This window comes from Pagrus major, chromosome 20, assembly GCF_040436345.1.
Source record: "Pagrus major chromosome 20, Pma_NU_1.0".
NCBI classification, from domain to species: Eukaryota; Metazoa; Chordata; class Actinopteri; order Spariformes; family Sparidae; genus Pagrus; species Pagrus major.
In genome coordinates, this window is record NC_133234.1 from 10,425,835 (window position 1) to 10,446,376 (window position 20,542).

General features: G+C 41.9%; 1 protein-coding gene across 1 annotated transcript in view; it reads right to left on the minus strand.

The window, feature by feature from the left end:
* The window catches only part of rhbdf1b (rhomboid 5 homolog 1b (Drosophila)), a 39,527-nt gene that overhangs the window by 17,340 nt on the left and 1,645 nt on the right, over positions 1-20,542 (minus strand). The gene's annotated exons all lie outside the window — the stretch shown is intronic.

A 20,542-nucleotide genomic window follows, 5' to 3' on the forward strand; every position in this document is an offset into this window, starting at 1 on the left:
AATAGCTACGCCTATATAAAGCCTTGTGGACGACCAATACACAATCTGACTGTCTGTTCTCATGCAGCACATAATGCAGCTCACAGTGATAATGATACCACATTTACCACTTTAAATTCATTTTTTAAACAATGCTGTCATTGATTGTAGACAGATTCTTGACGTAGAAGCAGGCACATTTCTAGCCGATGACATGAAAATGTAGCTGTAGCTGGCAGATTGTATCAGCTGCGGCTAGCTGGCTTATTGAGTTAACGGTAGGTTCGTGATTTGGTTGGAAACGCTGCCTCAAGCTGACTCTTTTAAATAAAGAAACAGCATTGTTCTTGTATTGCAACCAACGTGTGGTTCGATATCTAATTTTATTGTAAAAGTATGCCCTGAACGTAGGAGCGCTCGATTACCACTGTAGGAAGTTGGCTAGTTAGCCAGGCATGCTAACATTTGCGGCTTACATCGAGGCAAACACATTTATGGTTGAGTTCTTGTGTTTCACGTCCTTAAAAAGGCTAAAGGGACACCGCTCTTCAAAGGTCGCACATCGCCCAAGAACGCTGCTTAAAGGTGTGATTTGTAGAATGCGACCAGGATTCGGATGTTTTAAACAAAAATTCTCGCCATATCTTACAAGTTGCTCCTTTAACAAGTAGAAAAGTCGAAAGCTTAATAGACCTGCAGTGCTTTTTGCTGTGCACTGTATTTACTGTGGTGCAGAGGCCAACGCAAAGATGTGAATAGCCGAATATTTGTGTCTATTAAATCTATTAAACGACGCGAATAAGAGGAGGGAGTCGGGTTGCAGAGCCAAATCTTTTGGAGGAATAAACACCCAGAATCACATCGGATTCTGCTCTGATTTGTCGCTGTTTAGCAACAAAACAAGAGCTCAGAGATGACTTTTTAACTCTGTGGGTGGGATGTATTACTGATACTAATACGCTCACGTCAGTTGATATATTAGCTCGGATGATTTAGGCTACAAGACAAATAATAGAGATTCTGTCTGTTGAAGGAATCATGAAGGAGGCGAAAGTAATAATGGTCTACCTCTAATAAAAGCCTGTAGTATAGGTGAAAAAAGACCTTTATTGGTAGTTTTATAGCATGTCTGCTTGTCTGTATCGTCTGTCTGCACACTTGGTCTTTTCCAAATTTATTTCCCCCCGTCCACTTTACTAAAACGACATTTAATGTGAAGTAATGTCTCTCGGGCCAAGGGGAAGTCGTTGAGCAGAAGTGGAAGGACTATTACCAAATAATGGGACATCTGCGTGGGGGCTCGGGTGAGCTCTAACGAGCGACCACCAATGAGGAGCTCCTGTGGATCTCAGCTGGGAATCATTCTGTGATTCACCGCCGTGAGTGAAATTATATAGTCTCCCCTCTCTCGCCACGAAGCAATCAGCCGAACAATAATCTCCTCCGTCATACGTGGAGCCGATATTAAAACTTCTGGCCAAAGCCGAGTCAAACGAGCCGAAAGACGTCGAACATGGGCAGCTGGACGACTTCTTGATTTCAAACGCCGGCACGCTCGCGTTACATCAACAAATCAGTTTATGCGCCTGTTTACACTAAATGGTATTAATCTCTTCTCTGGTGTATCAGCTCTCACGCAGACTGGATTTCTATTAAGATAAGGATCTCCTACATTTCCCAGGAAGCTCTGCAGCAATGCCTGCAGAGCATGTGTGAACCTGTGGCTCCTGGTAGAAGGTGGGTGTGGGACAAATAAAAAGCGTGATTACTCAGCTATCAGATGGGAGTTACAGTGCAACAAGAGCATGAGCCGAGCACGTGTTCCCACGCAGTTAAACTACTGTCAAACACATCGCGGCTTGTTCGTCACATACTGATCTACTGAGGTTACTAGAGGTGTGGATGTTTGTATTTCTGTCTTTTGCAGTGGATCTGACCCTGTTTCAGTCTTTGATTTAGATTCAGAGTTTCACACTGGATCACTTTATTCTCCAAATCTTTTGAGCTTCGTGCCGTTTATCAGCTTCTATATATAACTTGTGGAATCCCACAATTCAGGGGGAGTTAAAGAATTAGATATACAAGGTGAAATTACAGGTGTTAATTCTTATTTTAACATGAAAGGTTAAAGCTGCGCAGCATTTGAACATTTTCCATTTCAAGTCAAACCAAAAGCTTAAGTCGATATAGAGATATCTGCAGCGCTTACACCACTTTTACAGCAAAATAAGCGTGTACACACGGGTTTTTTACACACAGGAGTGAGACGTGTCACTTCTTTCTCATCTCTGTTAAGAATTGCACATGTGCAGCAGGCGAGGATCGGGCACCGACAAGAAAGCCACTGACAATGTTACGGTGGCATGAATGACGTCTGAGCGTTGTTTGATTATTGATGGATGGAAACTTATTGTCTTTGGTGATCCTGAGATTTTACTGTAGCCCCATTCTGTAGGTGACATTTTTTGTCTGGATGGATTTACATGAAATTCGGGACGAATCTTCACGGTGCCTGGAGGATGAATCCTAATGACTTTTGTGAACCCCTTTAAAATTCTAGCGCCCACGAGAGGTTTTGATTAAAATGTCTCCACAACTATTGGATGGATCTTCTTTGGGGGATCACTTTTCCTCTTGTGCCACTTTTAGATTCACACTTATTCTCCTGAAATGTCTCGACAATGATTGTTCTGCTAGGAAATACATTCGTAGTGCCCAGAGGATGAATCCTAATGACTCTGGTGAACCTTTAACTTTTCCGCTACTGTCATCATCAGGTCACATTCCCATCAGCCTCAGATTATGTTGTTAGTGCTAAATATCAAACGTTAGCCTCAGAGAGCCGCTAACATGCCCTCAGAAGGGTTTGAAGGACGTGATAATGACAGAAAACATACACGCGGTGTCTTTAACTCTGCACCTCGACTAAACAAATACCTTGTGACAGGACGTAAAGTTGAATTATCCTCCTCATTTCTCATTTTTAGGATATGTTGACACACTGTTTGTCGTTTAAATATACACCCATGTAGCTCTAAAGCCACGTTACACCAACTTGACTTTAATTCCTTTCTCCTCTCAGCTGCCCGTGTCGGTGTTTTGGTCTCCCTGTGGTCACATGTGGAAGCCAGCGCGTTCTGTTACGGTCACAGAGGATAAACACAGCCCTGCAAATAGAAACCTCCACCAGAACAATCCATAACCACATCCTTTGCTTATTCTGCGGTGGTGATGGTGTTTGTGTGCACGCTGACAGGAGCAAGGAGGCACTCAGATGTAACTTCTGCAGTCGAGCATCCTGCACGGTGCACACAAACGCAAACGGTACATGAACACTCACTTGACAGCCTCGGCTTCAGTGGCAGGCATCAGGTTCTCTTGCGGTTCTCCATGCGGCTAAAGAAGAGCAGCTTTGTGCCGCTTTTTCATCTTGTTTCCAGCGTCCGCCATTTGATACTCCGTGAACCAGGATCTCTATCTTTTTTTTTTCTCTAGTTGGGTTTTCATGACAGGCAGATTAGGGGATGTAATCCCTGTGCTGCACACCACATGGCAGTACCCTGCTGTCAGCCCACAGACGTCCTGATTGGACGGGGATGTAACTGTGATCATCAGCAACCCAGCAGGAAGTCTCAGACACCGAGATACTCACTGTCAAAGAGGAAGAAGTGAAAGTTACTGTGATCACCAAAATGTTCTTTCGGGGCCAGCTGCTGGGCTTTAAAGGAGCTGTTTTACTTTGTTTATATGTGGCGGACCCTGCCACCTTCAAACAGTGTTCTGGGACCTTATTTTCCTGTGAGAACAGCTTGTTTATCCAGTTATGGAAAAGATAAATATTTCTGAGTTTGTTTGTTTGTTACCTCATTAATGTTGTAAATATTAAAATTATGAGTTTGAATTTCTTCTCCAAAACTACATATCGCCCCTGTAAGATTTCAATGATGTTATTTTGATTCTACTTGGACTGAGATTAGAAAATTGCCGTTTTATCAAATCAAAATCCGAGCTGACAAGAAAGCATTCTGAGATAACTGCTGTGGTTCACACCATCAGTAGTGTCAGGTGATAGCTGCTTCCTTCTAAGAAGTATCACAGGAAACTGCAGCGCTGCAGCCTGATGTGCCTATAGGCCACTGCGACAGCGCAGCGCCGTAATTGGATCCTCTTCACATAGGGTGACAGTTCCTGACATGCCGGGACAGAATCAAACAAAGGCACCCGAGCAAGACTTGTCCTGACACTGCTCCCTAATTCTGGTCTGTGAGGCACCGAGTCACTGCGGCTGCATGTCGATAAGCTTTAATATTCACTACATCTTTATGTCTAGCAGACCTCTCCCCCTCCCCCTCTCTTTCTTTCTGTCTTCTATTCTCTCTCTCTGTTTTTTCATTTACTCTGCTGCTTAAAGGTGCAATAAAGAACGAGCCACCTCGAATTCATCATCACAACAAGGGGGGGGGGGGGGGCAGCCTATCACCAGCGTAACCGCTAACTGCTGCTAACTGTAGCTTTCGTTAGCTATTGAGCTCACTTAGCAGTCCGGACTGTGAGCTCGGAGAACTGCGGGAGTGTTGGTGTTTATGCTGCTAGCAAGGGAGCTTTGGAAAGGGACTAGCTGTGGTTAGCATGCTAACTTCAGTAGCTATCTCTGCAGCACATGACATCAAAACTGTTACTTCTTCACATTCTGTTGGTAATTTTAGCCAAGATTTTAATGTTTTAAACTTAAATTCTTCATTAGCCTATTGTTGAATTGAATTAGCCTATGATTGACTGTAGCCAGCTAACTGCTAACACACCTGCTAGCCAGGTTAGTGCCAGTCAGTCACAATAGAAATAGCATTTTTGTTCATTCTGCACTATTTCATTCAATAAAGAGTTATTTGAGAGAAAACTAAAACTGAGCGAGCTATCACGCTTGTTCACGGTCAGTTAGAAAGCTTGTTAGCTTAGCTCGGTCGCTAATCGGATGATAAGTTCACACAGGTTATTCAAAAGATGCATTCGTACCATGCACTCCTGTCTTACAACTACATGCAACCCACTGCTCTTTTGTCGGGCTGGGTATACACCATTTATACACGGTGAGGTGAAATACAAGCAACTTGTGCAACACAGATACAAATCTACAATAGCTTCCTCCATTTTGAACTCTCAGGTTCTTCACTGGCTCAGACTAAAGCGCTGTCGAGGTGGCTCGCCATCAGGTTCATCACAGTTCAACTTGACACAAATAAGTTGCGTGCATTTACTTGGTCTCCGCGAGCTAATCCACTAATCGCTGCCATTCTATTGGAATTAACTGAATTAACATTGAAATTGCATTTCAAATGCAGGTGTGACCAGGCTTAAACACTATAATTACACGCTTTGTAGAGCCTGACATTCTGATTAAAAGAATTCTTAGGCTTGGCTGAGTCTGGCTTCCTTGAATCTTTTACAGATTACTCTGTCCAAAGCCATTTACTCAAATCTGTATGATATTGCGATCGAGCAACAATAGCTGCCAACCAAAATCTGTTCCTTATTGTAAGACCTATAACTTTGGCTACTTTGGCTGCATTTGTGCAGGCTCTGTGCAAGCCAGATACCTGCTAAATTTCAGGCCCAACCAGATATTTCTTTTTATTGGACAGGTAAATGTTACATTGGGAGTCAAGAGTCAACCTCTTTTCCCTTCTCTCCGAGAGGAAGGTGCTGTAAAACTGACAATTACCAGAGCACGTCCAAGTTAATTGGTCGGGGACTCCACAGCGGATTAATTCTCAGACAGTCCAGGTAGGTTCGAACATCATTACAGACATTGTTCTGCTCTAATAGGCACTACGACCTGCTCAACAGCACCCGTGGGTCAATTTTAACTTTCAGGTTAATGCTGTTTCTCCAGGATGGTGCTTGCAACTTGCAGAAGTCGTGGTCATGGGAACTGACCGACTGCAGTTTTACAGAAAGTTGCCTGCTTCAGGTGAAGCTGAGGTCTTGAACGTAACATGGGTAAGCACACTGCACTGATTGATTCCTTTAAAGCATGTTTCCTCAATGACTCAAGGTGATGCCTTCAAATAGATTTTATCTGACCAACAATCCAATAAACAATTGAAACACGTGTAGATAATACATTCAGGACAGTATTTCATCTGTTGTTGTGAAGTTGTACAGTAGTTTGAACCAGGCTAGCTGTTTCCCCCTACTTACAGTCTTTATGCTAAGCTATGCTACTTTGCTGCTTTATATAAGTTGTACAAATGTCAGAGTGGTAATGATCTTGTTATCTAAGTCTCAACAAGCGTGAGTGTATTTTTCCGAATGTCAAATCTGTACTTTTAAAGGTGCCATATGTAAGAATTGGCCACCTGTTGAAATTATACTGCCATCAATTCAAAAGGCCAGCATAGCTACTGTTAGCTTGTTAAATTGCACATAACAGACTCACGTTCTCCACTAATATGTCTTTGTTTGTATTTTCCTCTTAAATCAGAATGTGTTACTTCCTGTTTGTGACCGTACCTTACATCAAAACCCGTTTGGACATAAAGAAACACATCGGGAGCGTTCATGTGCCCTACAGAACGATCTACAGATCCTTCTTCACGGGCAAATCCATCATCCTGTTTGCTCTGATGTAACAAAGCATGAGTGGGTCACATAGATTAACTGTGAGTTATGCTGTGTGTGCTTTTACACTCCACCCCCACCGTAGGACCTGGGCCAGATGTTACAGTCATAACACAGCAGGTCATTTCCTTTCTGTTTGCATACTCCTGCTGTAGTTATGAGTGTGTGTGAGTGCGAGTGTGTGTGTGTGTGTGTGTGTGTGTGTGTGTGTGTGTGTGTGTATGTGTGTGTCATCTGCTGCTACCTACTCAAACAAACACAAATAAATGATTAAACATCTGCCACAACTGGAGCAGAACGTTTGTTATTTCAGAGAGCAATACTGTACATCACAAATGGCATCAAGAGAGAGAACAGAGGAGATCTTTTACGGCCAATATTTCATTTAAATTCTACTTGACTTATTCACTTCCTGAAACCTTCGTGACTCCACATTATCATCCCTTTTATATTGTCATCAATGGTTTCCTGTAATCATGCCAACATCCTCTACGGAGTAAAGTACAACCTGCTAATCGTCTCATATCTGCAGGCATTATGCAGACGAATTCAACGAGACATCTGATATTTACCTGCACCCATCCCGGGAGAAGCGAGGACGGGATTTGGGAAGTTTAAAGGGTTCGATAATTCTCCGAAATCCGCAGACACCCGGGGTCATAATGAGTTGAAACCTGTCCGTCTGTCTAAACGCGTCTTTGATTGTCTTGCGGCGTCCGTCTTTCATCTTCTTGCCGCAGATGACGCAAGAGCGAGCGGTTCATTAGTCAATCGGAGGTGCCGACACAAGTTCTGCCAGATTACAGCCACACAAAACAACACACAGGAAGCTGCTATGTAAATCTACTGTATATGTGGTATTGTATAGTACACTTACAAAACAACACCGTCAAATGTGACACATCAGTATAATACATTAAAATTACAGCTGTCACTATCTTTGTCATCGCTTCTCAAAATTAAAACCATATTTTCCGAGACCCCTCTTACCTCCTGTCACACAAAGGCCTTTGAAAGCCTTGTATCCCTTTACCCGCTCCCTGGTGACGCTCGGTTTTCTCATTCACTTCACTGTAGAGGATGAGCATTTTTTCCATCTGCTTTTCAATCCTTACACCATCTGCCTTTGTGAGAAATTCTCAAAGGCTTTGAATCCATTTTACTAGTAAAAACAGTGCCCTGTACCCTCTCCTGTAAAGCATCAGCAACAGTCCACACTCAAATACAATCTGGTCTTTCCATCGGTGGTTTCATTTGTTTACAGTCAATATGAATTTATTGTTCTATTAATGTTTGATTGCGAGCTAGCGAGATTAAATTGTGGTCTGTTATGAAGTGCTGCTATGTAATATCGGTCAGTGTGTGGAACTTGTTATGCAATGATCAGTAATTGTGCAAGTTGTAGCTGTCATCTTCTTGGTTTTCCCTCCAAGGCGCTCGCATTAACTGAACAAAGATTAGCTCTGAGGTAGATCACTAATTCTTTGTGTGCCGCAACCTGCAACCTTTTCATCCCACTCACTCCTGCCTGCTGCAGCACGACAGACACGAGAGCTGCGATCGTGGTTGATCGGGCTGGTTGTAATACAGTATGTCATCATCCACAACCCAGTCCGTACACCTGTCCCAGTGTCTTTGGATCTTACGTGACCAAAAGTGCGTTGTTGAGGTTGTTTATGAAGTCATACAGCGGTGTAACATATGGGGTTCCCCTGCGACCGGTGATGTGCCGGTGAATAATGAATGATGAGGCGTATGAAATATTTACACCATAAGGAGCAGATTACATCATAAATGTAAGTAAACTGTGCTGTGTATGTATAAATATTTGCAAAAGGCTGCCCGAGACAAACTCATGCACAATTCAGTTAGCTCATCTGGTCCCAAACACGGCAGATTAAACACATGAACGCAGGCAGCGGTGAAATGTTAGCAAGGCAGGCTGAATTTGTATAAATACAAGGATGTTCAGATTCATTTCAGCGCTATCTATGCTGCATGGCAATAGACAACATTTTTGCTTGCTTGTCATTCCGAAGTAAATACTGATTGCACAGTGTATTAGCTGTAGAGAAATGACACCGTCCGCAAAATTAAGGTCCTATTCAGGCACAACGGAAGTGCGTCTGCCATTACACAGTCAAAACAGGAAGAGGCATTGTTTTCCCCGGTCACTATCCTCAGGTAATAGTGAAACAACTGGAATAACCGTGGAAACTCAGAGAGTGAATAGAAACAGAGGTAAAACCAACCATTTGAGTGACACTCAAAGCCTCCAGACACATAAAACTAATTTTATGTACATGGCTGCCAGCATGTGAAGCTGCCAGCAAACATTTAATGGTTCCAGCTTCCCAAATGTGAAATTATGCTGCTTCTGCTTGTCTTATGTTATAGTAACTTGAATATCCTTGGATTGTGGACTTTTGATAGGACAAACCAGGACATCTGATGACATCCCCCTTGCGCTCCCCTTTTACTAACTGCCAGATTAACTGTAAATGAAAATAATCTGCAGTTGCAGCTGATACGGCTGAACTGAACACGAAGCCTATACGCTTAAGAAACATGTTTTTCTCCTCTGGTTGAATGTCCTTTGGCCTTAATACAAAAGGGAACAGCACAAAAAAAGCTGCTTAACTACACAGAGATAAACAGCAGCGCAGACAATCAGGACGGATCAGAGGTCAGGCCTACATGCTTTGTCTTCCTCTGAGGGCGATCATGTCTCTACTCAGCTGTGTAAGCAGGGGAGATTTAATTGGCACCTTGAAACCAAGGCTCACGTTCCTCCACTCCTGGTTTTGCTTAGTCAAAAAGTCTCCGATCTTTCTAACAGTGACAAATGTCTCCTGGTGAATCAATTAAAAGATGATGAAAGGATTGGCTGAGGCTATCAAGTGTTTCCTACTGTAGATTGACACGTGGCCTCGGGGAAAAGCAGCTTTTGAAATCACAGAATATTCAAAGCCCCCGACCGACCGACTGCACTTCACTCCACACCCACACCTTTCTGTGGAAGCAGTCTGCACAGGAAGACGAGTCAAGAAAAAAAAAGTGCTATCAAATTAAACCTCAAGGCAACCGTTGCTGGCACCTGTCACGATCTTAAAAAAATTATATATGCATTCAAAAGTCCTGTATGCTTTCATTATGGCTGGAAATGTTCCACCACAGTGTTAACATGATAATAATGACAATAAAACTCAGGCCTCCAGCCTCAAACTGTCTGCACCAAGGCAGAGAGAGGAGAAAAATACAACAACAGATGGAGAGAGATGAAAAAATCAGAGAAAGGACTGAATGTCACGTTGGTAGGGGATGTAAGGTAGAAAGTGAGCAGCAAAAAAAAAAAAAAAAGCTGCACCGAGTCGAGGAGAGAAGAAACAACAGGAAGTCCACTGCTGCAGAGAAAATAAACAACACCACACTGTGTGGAGGGAAATGGACGTGGAAGAGACGCGTTTTCTGTCTCGATCAAAAACGGTTTACGGCGCACATGCATGTCTAAACAACATGTGACACCCATTTTGCATAGTTTCACTGTGTGGGCTTGCAGGACGATGTGTGCATAAGTGTGTATACGCATGCATGTTTGCGCTTGTTAATTCATACCTCTATGCATGGGGTGAGTAGGCAGGTCCGCCTGTCTGCTGTGCCAAACATCTGCATTAGTTTACCTGTATGTCTCCGAGCCATGAGGGTAAGCTGAGCTCTGGTGAAGCTGTAGAGACAACAGTGATTGTAGCCCTCCACCAGTCTGTGTAACATTACTGTACTGTGAGGTGACAGTGGCCTGAACAGATTTTTAGATACTTCAGACACTTTTCTGCGTCTGTTCTTAACTATGCTGCTGTAAACTTGTTAGAAAAAAGAGTTTCTCCAGCAACTTCTAGCTCTGTTTTGGTCTCCTCCAGCTTCTGAGTGAAAAGTCTCTTTAGCTGCTAATTGCTCTGCTACGTTCACCAGCTAGTTACTTACGGCTGGGCAGGTAGCACACAGTGGGTTTAATGCTTCATTTACACATAGATTTCTGTATGAATGAGTCAGCTGGAAGTCCACTGCTTCCTGTGGGAACCTCCCTGATCTCATTCATTTTTTTCGTTTGTTTTTTTGTTCGGTCTGGAATATACGTTGGACACGGGAAGTTAGCATAAACAAATTAGCCAACTGATTAATGAATGTCATACAGCTCTATTTATGCTATTGTTCTAGGTGGAAAGTTTCAGAGCGTATTTAGCTAACGTTTGTAGCATGCAAGCTGTTTAGCCTATAGAGTGGATAACGTTAGTGGGTCATACGGCATTTAACAAAATATTTCACAGAGCTGGCCCAACGCCTGGTAGGCCAACGTCCTCACTATTGGTCCTGATTTTGTTTTGATAGTGCTTCAGAAAGTGAGCTTCCCTCCCATGCTAGCGGTGGTGTTTCTTAAGAAATGCATTTCCTTTTGTTGAACACAGGAAAGTAATGAGCCATACAACCAAAACAATGAGCTGAAAGACGCTATAATGGCCCGTAGAACTGAAGAGAATCGTAGAGTTGGGTAATAATTACCTGCAGGTTTGTCACTACAGACGACCACTTTCACATTACACTGAGTCATTTGATCCATTGTTAATATGATAATCGCGAGTATTGATTATAGCGGCTTTAGGTTTTCTGGTCCGCCTCAGAAAACATCCGTATTCTACAGTATTTTTCAATAGCTGGATCAAATTGTCAAAGCAAGAAAAACATGTCTGTGGGTGAAATCGTTTCACGTTCTGATTAATTCACTGTCAGGTTAAACAGTAAGAAATAACTGGCAGCTGCACAGCAGTGCAGCAGAAATGATTTAATAGGAAAAAAATATTCCCGAACAGAAAAGCAAGCAACTGCCATTCATCACTCCGAATGCTCCAACACCTCATGGCTCATTCAGCTGCCAACAATGCCACTGGAGAGAGTATAATGGTTTCTCAGCTCCTCCGCTAGTATAAGACTTAAGAGGATAGAGCTGAGTTTTCTCAGCAGAGAGGACGTCTGGCTGCTGCCTGACAGTCTAGTCTTTTATAAAGCAGAAGCTGGTGACAGGAGAGACGGCAGGATGATGTGAGGGAAGACGAGCAGATGAAAGAGGGAGGGGAAGAGTAACAGGGATTAAAACGTAAGAGGCACGGAGAGTGAAAGATGAGAAATATATCTGACGTTAATGCTGCACGATTTGTATGCTAATTATTTTTTCTAAATGATGATGAAATGCTAATGAGGTACGTCAAAATAAAACATTTGTGTGATGGTGGTTAAGGCACTGAAAGATTTGTTTTATTGCAGCTACACAGTTAACAGTCGTCCCACAATCCCTTCCATCTTTTAGCATTTGTAGTCCAAAAGAAGTGTAAGAACAGTTAGCTTAGCCTAAAAAAAGCTTTCTTAGCTTCCTAATTAGCCAAGAGGCTGCTAGCAAACACACTCACAAAGTCTTTTCAGCCAAAAAATAGCCAAAACTCTCGGACCAACCATGGTCACTCAACGTTGCTAACATTTAGCATCTCCAACATGGCTGCCTGAGGGTGTGCTAGTTCCAATTTCTCACCAGAAGTTAACAGAAATGTGAACTTTGCTGTTGATTTTTTTGTTTCTTTTAGTCCCACAATTCCTTCTGTATTTCAACAGTTGTAGTCCAAAAAGAGCTTCAGTGTGAGAACAGTTAGCTTAGCCTAAAAAAAGCTTTCATAGCTCGCTAATTAGCCAAGAGGCTGCTAGGAAACACACTCTAAATTAGCGCAAAATGATTGTAAGCAGCAAATTTATTCTTTTCTGACAAAACTCTCGGAGCAACCATGGTCATTCAACGTTGCTAACATTTAGCATCTCCAACATGGCTGCCTGAAGGTGTGCTAGTTCCATTTTCTCACCACAAGTTAACAGAAATGTGAACTTTCTTTCTGTCTTTTCTGGTGCTCTTTTATATGCTTCATAATCTTTGTCGCTCTCACTCTTTTTTTGTTTCTGCGTACTGTTTGCATTTTTGTTTTCTATTTTCCTACCCTTCCTTCCTATGACAGCTACACCTGTGCTGACACAGCGTTCGTGCAAATCAGTGACAGTGACATAAAAGAGTAAAAGCAGGTTCACACATGCTATTTTTACTTCGCAGCTGAGTCTTTTGTATTAAACTCGCTCCTTTTCCCTGTTCCTTTTTTAAAACTGGGTGTTGCCCTGCATATAAATGAATGCACTGTAACTGGGATGACAGTCTTTTAAAACATTTCCTTTCTGATGCCACAATTTTACTTGGCGATTCGTTCTTTTCCTCTCAGCATTAACTACCCTCCTGTGCTGAAGAGCAGTTGAGGCCAGAGTGCCCTCAAGTTCCCAATGTCCTGAGGAGATTTACCAGGGATTACAGATTATATTAGAGGTGCAAACAGAACGACACCAGAGTTACGTCTGTACAATACGGCATGTTTAACGGACCTCACAGAGAATGTGTGAGGTAAACTTCTACACCACTGCTCTGCAAGAGAGAGTGCATCCTTGTCAGAGTCCATGTACGACCTTCGGGCTGCTGGCCGCTCTGCCAAGAACTACAAGAGCTTCAATGAAGAACACAGAAAAGGCAGAACTCCAACACTTTTGTTACACAACAGGGCAAACTAAACTTATAATTATGAGGTTTTCATAATAGAGGTCAAGTCTTTTTAAAGTCTATATAAGCACTACCATGTTTTTAAGTCTAGCATGACCATCGGATCAAAAGTGATCAGTATAGCCACAGTGTCCTGTTTACGGACTTACAGGCATTATCACCCTCGTGCTTATGCCCGTAAAATCAATTATCAGCCAAAAGGATAACAGTGGAGGACTCCATCGACCTGCATCTGTAGAATAAGGAACGCTGTAGCCCTGTGAGTCACTGGGAAACAATTTTCTGAACACCCTTCTTTCAGAAACCACTCAGAATTACGCAATCCTCATTAATACATCTATCCAAGGAAAGATGCCAAAGCAAAATCTCCCTCGTCAGCCCTGTCTTCTGGAAATCACACGAGAAATGTTGTGCCACCCACGTTACATTTTTTTATCCACATAATGCCAAATGTTCTAATTCCCCTTCGATATCTGTTACTGTGATGGAAAGTCTGCTGGAGGCAACAAGAGCATGGTTATGGTTTCTGTGGTTTTGGTTAAAAAAAAGAAAAAGTCTTATTATTTGAAGCCCAAGACAGCATGTGTTTATTTTACTGACACTCCAAACCACAATCTTTATCTAATGATAAAACAGCAATAACCCATATTTTCATGTTAACAATGGATTACACAGCGTCAGCTTCACTGCTCTGGTTCACTGCTCTCATAGGCGTTCCTTTCCTGTAACTACAGCTAAGCTACGTGATCAACACCAAGCAGCTGACAAACAAAAAGAAGTTAGCAGCTGGTGAACAAAGTGGAGCATTTAGCAGCTAAAGAGCAAGATATTTTATTGTATTAGGAGTTGGTGGAGACCAAAAAAGAGCTAAAAGAAGAGTGAACAGATTTATATTGATCAGGTGGAACGAAACCAGCCGATATCAGAATTTTAAACATTGATACAATACTAGTATAAAAGAAAAATGTAAAAAGTCAGAGGCGCAGTGCCCTACAAAGGCATAAACCAGTAGTTTAGTTCATTCTTGTTCTTCCTCAGAGAAAAAGTGATGAAAAAATTGCTGTAGCTTTAAAATCCCGCCAAAAACCAACAAATTATGTATGTTTTTCAGGAACAGGAAGCCAGAAAATCTGCATTTTTAGGGTCACAGGTCAAATTATTGGTCATGATTTTTAAGACATAAAAATGACTTGAACAGTACGTATTGTTCTACCTTTAACGCATTTGGCTGGACAGTCAAAAAACTGACCACCCATCAACACCTTTGTGAATCTGATTGTAGATCAGTTTTTTATTGCTTTGGTACGTCTGATGCTGTGGAATGAAGATATTGTGTCATTTTACATGTGTGGTATCGAAATAAGTAGGAAGGAAGGTTTTTGCTTGTGTTACCTCGTGCAGTAGCTCAAAAAAATTCATTTCTATGAGACAGGTTTGCCCTCAAATTCACACAGTCTTACACTGATTTCTGAACAGATCCACTGGAAGTTTCTCAAGGGCACAGTATTGATGAAAGAGTGGAAAACACCGTTTACTGACTTTCCCACTATAGTCATCTCTAGCCACGGATTTAAACCGGCATTGTCCTGCTCTCACGGGCTCCCACAGCTGTGAACGAATCCAGTGTTTTCTCTAAATGTGCCTTTGATGGCGAATCTGAGCCTCGTCGATCAGACTGCAACAGACCTGCCGACGCATGGAGACATTTCTTTTGCTCCTGTGATGACACTTTTCCAAAATTCAGTACATCCACTCTGGGGGAGAAAGGTATAAGATGAGCCATGCCTACAAACAATTTTCCACAAGTGAGCTGCCAAATCTGTGATAGAAAGCACAAGGGAACGTCAAGTAAAGAGTCATTTCCAGGCCAACTTCAAATTGCTTCTTTTGTTCATCCAACAAAAACCAGAAGACTCTTTATTTACTATCATAAACGACAGGGAACAGCAGCAGATCCTACATTTGACAAGTTGGAACCAGCAAACGTTGCTGAACGTTGCTTATTAATTAATTATTATTATTATTAATTGACAGATCGTTGCAGCTCTGCCCTCTTGTTAAACTGCTTAAATCTGTCGCTCTAGAATGGATGGCTGGTGTGTGATATACAGAAAATTCAAGTATACATTAAATCCCGTAGTAAAACAGAAACAGACGTGGAAAGAGAGACTGAGTGAGGAGTTGACAGGCAGGACGAGAGACAAAGGGAGCCGCTCAGCTGACCCTCGTACGAAGCCGCTTTGTGTCGGCTGCATGGTGACAGGAAGGTCATCGTCACAATAAGTGTCTACTCAAGTATGGCCTCGCCTGGAGACATGAATAGACCTCCTCAGCAGCCATCCATCCCTCCCGCCATCCCTCCTTCCTGCCGCCCGTCTACGCAGCCAGCAGACTCGTGCTGCGCGCTCCAATACAACAGCTTCCTCTGTTGGCTGGCCTTGTATGAAAAACTTAATGGTAATTGCCCACAGATGCCACATAGGGGACGATAGTGGGGAGAGAGAGGATTGGCTTTGAAAAGAATATTTTGAGGGAAAATGGAGGTCATAATTGTGGTTTGAAAGAAACAGAGAGGATCTTCATGGAGAAGTCTGGAGTCTCTCAGGAGAACACTGGCCCGGGGACAGGATTGTCATCAGATGGACATTGAAGGAGAGTTCGGAGAGTATAATATATGCCACATAATGGGCAGATTAAAATTCCTTTTTGGCAGGCAGTTTGCTATTCATCCAGGCTTTTTGTTACAAGTTCACCAAAAAGACGACGGGTTCCTCGGAAAAGCTTAACGGACAAAATCTCAGCGATGGATAAGACGGGCATTATTCCATATTTTCCCGTAATGAATAATGAAAACAACAAACAGTTTGTTAATTTATCAACTCAAAACTTTTGAGCTGAAACGGTTAGATAAAAGTAGGCTAACAGAAAAGGGTTGATATGATTGAATGAAATGTAAGTATTTAGCTAAAAGCGATGCATAAATGGCTAATGAAGATAGCTAGATCAGAGGTTATGGTTCACACTGACTCATCAGTCGCACGAAAAGAATTATCTTTACAATCAATCAAATCAAAAGTGTTAGACAACATCCAGGTTCACTTTGCAGTAATTTATCAGAGCAGCGTGTGGCCATTTCAGGAGAAAATAAAACTTAATGAGTTTTTTCAAGCAGCTAAAAGGTAGACACAAACATGAGCCCACAGTGTGCAGACCAACTCTGCTCACCGATTTCCTCAGGAAACCCTGAAGTGGTTCAATATTATTGTACAGGCGCATCTATCGACCGTGACCGGAATAAATGACCCATAAATATATATATATATATATAAATGTATAAATAAGTGGTCCATGGTGGTTATACTGTACAACCATTAGTGGTTACAAATACATATTAAATAGTTTTCTTAAATGCCACCAGTTTCAGTTGACACATTCAGAAGCTTCTTTCCCACCGAGGTCAAGTCAGGTCTTCATCTATTCTCACGTGTTCCTCAGTGAACCTGTTTATGCAGCTTCAACCAAGCATATGGAAAAGATTGAAAAGATGGACATTTAAAAGTAAGTGCACGACGGTACATCTGGACATTTTTCATCAGCCTTATCCCATCAACCCTTAATTCGGTGATCCACCCCTGACCTCTCAGTGACCCATCTGTCCAAACACTGATCCTTCACTTTAACTTTCCACAATCTATTTGATGTACAGTGCTGTTTTCACTCATCGACTCTATAGCCTTTCTATTTCTGTCTCCATCTCTAGGATGGAGGAGGAAAATTAAACCAGCCGCGACACAGTGGGGAGCAGACGTCAGATTAAAATAATACTGCGGGATGCAAAGATTAGTATCTGCAAATGTATGTTTCTATCTCAGATAGTACTGAGTACAGATTACTAAAAATATCCCTTAACTATCATGATCTGATGTTTGGTTTTTCATTTATTGTGATCTGTATAGTAAGAATAGCATGAGTGTATGTCCTCACTACAGATGTACTGTATCTGCCATGCTGATAGGGCCACTCTGGCTTTGATACAGTGTGATGATGATATGTGGGGAAAAGGAAGAAAGAGAGAGAAGAGAGAATTAAAGAAACTCTGTCCAGACTGTTAGGGATCAGCTCATATCTTGATCATTTGGTCTTTCAGGGGACGCAAAGACATTGGACTCCGGTGGACACAGCAGTCCTGACACACACTGCACTGCGAAAATAGATTGAACCTTTCCTAGGGTGCACTGAGGAGACTTCCTCACCTGCAACGGTTTGATATCTCTGTCAATAGACACCATCTGAAGGTAGCGCCTATGTTCTTCAACTGCAGTGATGACGTCACTATCAAACCACAATTACGCACAACAGATAGTCGCAGAACAACCACAGACACCTCTGCAAACTTTCAGTTCTGATGAATTACTCTGATCAGTTTCTGCTGAACATGTGTCAACCAATGTGTGAGACTTTGGAAAAGGTCACAGTCAAATAAATATCATCACAACACTTCTCTCTCTGCCTAATAATGCCCTCAGGACCGTCCATCCTCTCCTGGTATCTTCATCCAAAGATCATCAGGCAACCAGGTGAAATGTCTGGGGCGCCATCTTCTTTTTAACAAGCCTAGTCAGAGAGTGTTCCTCGAGCTCTGCACGGCTGCAACCTGCGTTGCACTGCTAGATTCACAGAAATAGAGCCTTCAGCCATGCTAGCCACTGTGTGGGGCTATACTTAGGCAGAGCGGTGCTTTGAGCTAATGTCGGCATGCTAACACACTTTCAGCGACGATGCCAATGTGCTGAAGTTCAGCAGGAACAATGGTTACTGTTGCCAAGCTTAGGTTAGCACATTAGCATGCTAGCATTGTTGCACGCTAACCAGCTAGCCCATGAGTCCGGACTGCTCACTGCATGGCTAACTGAGCTAACTAGCTAATGGCAGCCACAGGGAGCAGCAGTTAGCACTTCTCGTGATATGCTCCGCTTTTTTTCTTTGGAGTTCGAGAGGTGGCCAGTTCTTACATATTGCACCTTTAGTCTGCTGATTGTTTTCACAATGAATCGATTAATTGTTTAATCTATAAAATATCAACAAAACTGTGAAAAACACTAGTCATAGTGTTTTATTTATAATTTATAACATGTTTTATTTATAACATGAACGCAACACGACCAAAATGGTACCACTGCTTTGGATACGGACTATGTTCCGAAGGAGTTAAAAAAAAATCTGAATACGGCAGCTATTTAAAAGTCGAGTAAGATATCGAGAACGTCTCCTTTAGCTCTACATGCTGCTGTTTCCTGCTTTTGTTAAAGTAACTTAGGCAAAAATTCTATTTAAATATCTTGACAGGCGTGTTTTAGATGAAAGAGCTTCTTGTGCAGTGACAAGCAGCAGCAGAAAACACAAGAAAGATAAACAGTGCAGCTTGTGGGTACTGGAGAAGAACCACTCATGGGCAAACTGCCATGAAATATGCATTGTGAGAATGCTGGAGGGCTCCTGTAAAAAACCAAACCAGTTTTTTTACCCTGATCCACCCGTACAAACAGGAAGATGCATTTCACTTCACAGAGAATTAAAGCTGCTGTTGTCGCTGCCGCTTCTTTTCTATCAAACCTGTTCAAACACGCTGAACACAGAAGACACAAATAGATAAAAACACACCTGCAAAAAGCCACCGTGCACACACACACCTACCGTATTTACACTTACTCACAGACAGAGTGACAGTTCACACCAGATGAAACATCTACCAAGGCTGCTGACAGCTTCCTGCTTAGAGCTGTGTGTGTGTGTGTGTTCTACTTTTGTCTTCAGACTGTGTGAGGCTGTGAATGTGTCAGTTGTGATTTCAATTCCGTCACAGTCAGGACATGTTTTAATATTGTAAAGCAGAGCTAATTTTCACATGTGACGATGCTTGTAAGTTCACAGATAACACTGAAAATCATTAAGACCTAATTTGGGCTCAGCTTAAAGGATAATTTGGACTTTAAGTGTGATTTCTCGTGCCAGAAATACCAAATAAGACCTTTTCCAACTCACAGGAAGTGTGATTGAAACAATTGTGGATTTTTTCCCCTATCCCAGAAAGATATGGGGTTCAGCCAGCCCTTTCTCAAGCACACAGACAAAGTGTGGCTATGCAAGACTAAATATGACCTAGTGGCAGTTCTCAAATAAGAGGATTTTCTCATGTAATGTTTGTAGTGAACTGGATATCTTTGGGTTTTAGACCTGAAAATAGCTGCAACGATTAGTTGATCAATTGATTAGTTGATAGAAAGACAATTATTTTCCAACTATGTTGATTAGATTGAGTTTTAGGGCCGATAGTAGGAAGTAAAAGATTCTGATATTGGTCAGTGAACATTTTTTGCAATGGTACCTCAAATTTAGTTATCAAACACAAAGATACGTAACAGAGGCAGGATGTTACACCAGTGCACTGAAACAGTAAACTTACTGGGAATTAAAAAATTATGCTAAGAACTTTTTTCTGCATCATCGATACTGATACAGTATATCTGTGATAGGCCAATATCATCATGCATCAATCTGGCTCTAATTTTCACAATCAATTGATCTTTCAGTCATTTTTCAGGCAACAATGTCAAACATTTCCTGGTTCCAGCTTCTTAAATGTGATGATTTGCTCCTTTTACTTTGTCATTTATGACAGTAAATGAAGAGTCTTTAGGTTTTGGACTCTTGATTGGACAAAAGAAGCATGTGAAGACGTCGCTTTGGGCTCTGGGGAATCGTGATGAGCATTTTCCCCAATTTTTTGACATTTTACAGACTAAATAAAGAATTGATTGATCGTGAAAATAATGAACCGATGATGAAAATATATAACATAATAGAACATAACTAGTTGCAGGCCTAGACCCAAAGATCTTCTGTTCGTAGGTCAGACAAAAAAAGATGTAACTGTCGTCTTCTGCTTCACAACACATTAACCGAGAAAAACAGTAGCAGATGAATCGGTAATGAAAATCATCAGTTGCAGCTAAAATTGTTGCCAAAATGAGATGTTTTAACATTTTGCTAACTCATTTACCTCCATTTGGTTCCTAACAGAAAACAACTGGAGATTTAGTTAGTGAAAAACAATTCATCACTGTGAATATACAGCAAGAAGTGCAGCCTGTATCATTCAGAATGCTACAGAAAAGTCTGTTTTGCAGACGATATTTCAGTTTTCAACGTTCAACATACTTTCCCACAATGCAAATTCACGGTTACTGAAAGACTTTTCCTTTCAAAGTAAAACACCAAATCAACAGCTGCCATTCTCTGTGGCTACATCGT